Source organism: Lutra lutra, chromosome 6 (genome assembly GCF_902655055.1).
Source record: "Lutra lutra chromosome 6, mLutLut1.2, whole genome shotgun sequence".
Lineage (NCBI taxonomy): Eukaryota > Metazoa > Chordata > Mammalia > Carnivora > Mustelidae > Lutra > Lutra lutra.
In genome coordinates, this window is record NC_062283.1 from 106,456,884 (window position 1) to 106,462,345 (window position 5,462).

Consider the following 5,462-nt stretch of genomic DNA (forward strand, 5'->3'; position numbering starts at 1 on the left):
CAACACAGGCATCATGACTACCACATGCCTGGATGTGATGCTTTTACCTGTGAGCATGAACAGGGCAAGAGGCAAGATCAACTGACAGTCCTCACTGAGAACAAGAGAATTTCAGAAAAAGTTCTTCAGATTCTAGAATGGACATTATTTCCATTCCACACTTGAGGAAAATACTAAGGTAGAGAAATATTTGGCAAAAAAAAGAAGGAGGTGCACGTGTGTGTGTTAAGGTTAAGTAACAAGGGAGAGGAGCAGGAAGACAGGTATCCAAAAGCTACAGTGCTAAGGGAAGTACAGTCTCCTTTGTCAAGTAACAAACTCAGTTCCTGCTGCTGTGACAATGTAGGGTAATATAATTTGGCCTGTGTTGTGGGTAGAAATCTGTTTATTATGTGTTACATATTTAGGATGATCCATCAGTATGTGTCCCTGTGACCTCCAAGTGAGGCATCTGATATCTACAGTGCACAAAATCAGATCCTTTGGAACAGTTACGCACAATACATGCAACACTGGATTTAAACATGGGATCCCAGGGCGCCTGGGTGGCTCAGTGGGTTAAAACCTCTGCCTTCGGCTCAGGTCATGATCCCAGAGTCCTGGGATCGAGCCCTGCATCGGGCTCTCTGCTCAGCAGGGAGCCTGCTTTCTCCTCTCTCTCCCTCTGCCTGCCTCTCTGCCTACTTGTAATCTCTGTCTGTCAAATAAATTAAAAAAAAAAAAAATCTTTAAACATGGGATCCCAGCATGTGTTTGGAGAAAAAAGTTGGACTGGGCATGGTGGGTGAAGGGACCAGGAGTCCTGTAACACACAGTAAACACACATCTGCTTTGAAGGGCAGCAGCAGCAGAGGCTACACTGGCAGCTCTGCCCCGGAGGTGGTGGAGCTGTTTCACATGGACCAATCTAGAACCACACCAGGAGGGATCACCCAGCATTGAGATATACCTGCAGGGCTTGTGAACCATTCCTGTCTGTAACTTTAGGAAACTGATGTTTTCCCTAGGCCATTTCAGTATTACTACTTGAACAATAACTGATCAGATAACAAGGACAACATACACAACCTCCAACTAAAATCTGGCTGTGGTTTAGACAATGAAATGGTATGCCATTAGAAAATGTTAGAACTGCTGCTCCTTGGGATGCTCCAAAGTGTATGTGCACTCTCCTTCAAACGGGCCTCTTCTTTAGGAGTCAGAGTCACCTTCACAGCATCTAAGATCCTAATCTGTCCCAAGACGCAAAGAACACTAAGGAAGACATCACCTTTCATCCCACAGAGACCCTGAGTTATGGTGGAAATTGGATGCATGCACCCCTCTAAGAGTCTTCATTATACTTTCTGCCAAATCTGCCACACACAGTCCAGTGGCCCAGGAAGTATAGCCTTCCAGTTGGCTCACCGTGTAGGCCCTATGAACCACCTGTTTGTGAAACTCTCTCTGCTGTTCCTTATCTGCATCAGTGCCCAAGTTGGAGTGAAGATTCTTCATGGAGAAACCCAAAGCATTGACTCCACTCTATATAGGCATGCCGGCGTCTCTGTTCTCCACAAGTACCCACCCACAACAGTTCAATGGGCAAACTCCCAGCTTTTCCCCCATTAAGTAATGGAACCAGGATGGAACTGGGCTGGATCCAAATTGCAACCACTTCCAATAACACTTGGAAAGACACTTATCTTCTAAGCCACATAGGTCAAGATATCCTCTGGATTGGAAACAATAAGCCACTTGCAGTTTGAGGCTCTATTTCACAGTATTACAACCTAATCTTTTGCTACTGGCATAGTTTTTTATTTATTTTATTTAGTACTTCTACCACATTTTTGAGAACCACATAAATAATTAATATATGTTCATATAAAATTAAATATGAACATAATATATTTTAGAATATATATAAATGTAAAAATATATTTTTATATATGCACACACATGTCAAGTCATAGTAAATTGAAAGGCTATACTATATGTTCATCTCCTTGTAAAGGGCAGTCTATGATACCACAAATTCTGTTCAAGGCTGTGACTAAGCTTTACTTTCTCCAGAGCCCTACAGCCCAAAGAGAGCTTTTCCTAACCTTCTACTGACCTTCTTTTCTAAACTGCTCACCTGAGATTCATATGTTTGTAGGTATATTGCCTTATATTGTTGTTTTATATCATTTTAAACTCTTGAACATTTGGATATTCACACTTTTTTTTTTCTCTAAGAAGTTTTTATGCTCACTAAACACTATCCTTTATACTTTTCTGCGGCCCCATGTACAGTTTTGGCTTGGAGTTGGCCCTCATTATCAAAGAGAATGCCTGGCCCTGCTAATTCGTTGAATTTCTAGTTGGAGCTCTCCTCAGAATACCTGGGTTTCCAGAGTGGCTGGGCTTCCAAATATGGAAGAGCATTATTCGCTATCTAATAAAACATATAATGATCTTTTTAAAAAGCATCAAAAAATTCATGGGAGATAAACTCCTTATTTTCAAGGCTGTATGATAGAGCTGGAGGGGTAGTTCCCCTAGGAAATGCCCTCTCTTTCTGAAATAACTCATCAGTTCCTTGGCAGGTGGGTCACCCACTGTTACTGTCTCAACACCTTTAGCAGAAAGTTGCTTTTTGGCAGTCTCCCCCGCCCACCTTGGTCCCTAACAACCTAGCTCCCACTAGAAGATTTAATTGAAAATCTGTAATGTCTTCTTCACAAAATCAGAAATGCAACCTAATGCCTACTTTATTTTAGTTTACTTTATTGTACTAGTCAGGGCTCTCCCGAGAAACAGAACCAAGAGGATGTGTGTGTAGTTACATGCATATATACACACCTATGTGTACATATATTTATATAGGAGATTCTAAGGAGTTGGCTCATGTAATTTTGGAGACTGGTAGGTCCAAAACCTGCAGGGTGGGCTGGCTGCCTGGGGACACAAAGAAGAACCTATGCTACAGTTCAAATCTGCCATCTGCTACAGGTTCTTCCCTTGCTGAGAGAAAGTAAGTCTTTTTTTCTGAAGGTCAGGCCTTGAAATGAGTGCATGAGGCCCACTCATTATGGAGGAGAATCTACTTTATTCAAAGTCCACCAATTTAAATAGAAATCTTACCCAGATCACTCTCTTAGAAGCACCTAGACTAATGTTCAACCAAATATCTGGCACCATGGCCCAGCTACACTGACACATAAAATTTGTTATTACATTTGGTTTATTATTTTATTTTAAACACAGATGCCTCGACACTCCCTTGGCTTACTGTGACTCTTTTCTGCCTGAGAGCAGAGACCTGCCTGCAGCTTACTTATCAATGTATCCACAATACCAGTTCCATAGATGGATGAACACCAAAAATTTTCTCTGGCAAAGACTATAACATGACTGCAAACTCCAAGCTGCTTATTATCACAGCTGGGACACAGCAGCAAGAGGGACAAAGCCATCTTAATTTGGTCAAGCCTAACATGAACATCTTTAAATTCATCGTTCCTAATACTGGAAAATACAGCCCAAACTGTAGGTTGCTTATTCTTTCCAATCCACTGGGATATCTTGACCTATGTGGCTTGGAAGATACATGTCTTTCTCCAAAACTGTGTTATTAAAAGTGGTTGCAGGGGCGCCTGGGTGGCTCAGTGGGTTAAAGCCTCTGCCTTCAGCTCAGGTCATGATCCCAGGGTCGTGGGATCGAGCCCCGCATCGGGCTCTCTGCTCAGCGGGGAGCCTGCTTCCCTTCCTCTCTCTCTGCCTGCCTCTCTGCCTACTTGTGATCTCTGTCTGTCAAATAAATAAATAAAATCTTTAAAAAAAATAAAATAAAATAAAATAAAAGTGGTTGCAATCTGGATCCAGCATGGTTCCATTACCTAAAGGGGGAAAAGTTGGGAGTTTTCCCATTGAGTTGTCATGGTAGGTCCTCAGGGAGCATGGAGACTCTAGTGTGCCTGTGTGCAGTAGAGTCAATGTTTTGGGTGTCTCCTTGAGGAATCTGCACAAGGTGAGACAACCGGAAGGCTGTACTTCCTGGGTCACTGGACTGTGTGTGGCAGATTTGGCAGAAAGTATAATGAAGACTATTAGGGGGGTGCATGCATCCAATTTCCACCATAACTCAGGGTCTCTGTGGGATGAAAGGTGATATCTTCCTTAGTGTTCTTTGCGTCTTGGGACAGATTAGGATCTTAGATGCTGTGAAGGTGACTCTGACTCCTAAAGAAGAGGCCCGTTTGAAGGAGAGTGCACATACACTTTGGAGCATCCCAAGGAGCAGCAGTTCTAACATTTTCTAATGGCATACCATTTCATTGTCTAAACCACAGCCAGATTTTAGTTGGAGGTTGTGTATGTTGTCCTTGTTATCTGATCAGTTATTGTTCAAGTAGTAATACTGAAATGGCCTAGGGAAAACATCAGTTTCCTAAAGTTACAGACAGGAATGGTTCACAAGCCCTGCAGGTATATCTCAATGCTGGGTGATCCCTCCTGGTGTGGTTCTAGATTGGTCCATGTGAAACAGCTCCACCACCTCCGGGGCAGAGCTGCCAGTGTAGCCTCTGCTGCTGCTGCCCTTCAAAGCAGATGTGTGTTTACTGTGTGTTACAGGACTCCTGGTCCCTTCACCCACCATGCCCAGTCCAACTTTTTTCTCCAAACACATGCTGGGATCCCATGTTTAAATTCAATATTGCATCTATTGTGAGAATTTATATATATATATATATATATATATATATATATATATATATATATATAAAACACATTGTCATTTAATGTAACAAGAAAGGTTTGTATACAAACAATGCCACCAACTATCCATGTGTCACACCAACTGAAATTCTAAATAATCTTTGAACAGTAAAAAAAATAAACATTGACAACCACTAATCCTTAATTATCTTTCTTTAAATCCTTCTGGAAAACTTGGTTTATAAATAAATCTTCCCATTTTAAATACTCCCTCCCAACACACACACATTATTGGGATGTGAGGTGAGTGTATAGCAAGAGCTCTTGGTTGATGCCAGCTAAGCAATATTTAACTGTTCCTGTGAATGCCATATTGTCATTCAGTGATCAGATCCCTTATGAATTGGGCTTTGAGCTGATTCTGCACATGGTTTCTTTCAGTCATTCCTTGCCTTCCTTCACTTTGCTCCTTTTAAGGAGGTAAAGATGGGATGCTGACCCTTGTAGATTGCATGTCAAAGGCCTCAGTACTATCTGGTTTCTGGATGAGTTTGATCAACAAGGTACTGGCAGTCAGGGGTAAGAAGAAGCAGGGGCTACTTTTTCTCTTCCTTGTGAGCCTCAAGTTGCTGAAACATGTAACTCAGCATGACAAGTCTTCCCATTTCCCAGTTTTGCCTCACGGAAATGCTCTCTGGAATACTCACCACTAGCAGGGAAGGTAAGACCATTTTCTTAAAATTAAAGTAATAATAATAAATAAATAAGGCAAAATAAAA

The 5,462-nt window shown here is 41.8% G+C and overlaps 2 pseudogenes; one reads left to right on the top strand and one right to left on the bottom strand.

Annotated features, from left to right (window-relative positions):
* Nucleotides 1-1,115: 1,115 nt before the first annotated feature.
* On the bottom strand, nt 1,116-3,165 carry LOC125101650 (L-lactate dehydrogenase A chain-like; annotated as a pseudogene).
* A 176-nt stretch (nt 3,166-3,341) lies between these two features.
* Nucleotides 3,342-4,286, top strand: LOC125101651 (L-lactate dehydrogenase A chain-like; annotated as a pseudogene).
* Nucleotides 4,287-5,462: the final 1,176 nt, after the last annotated feature.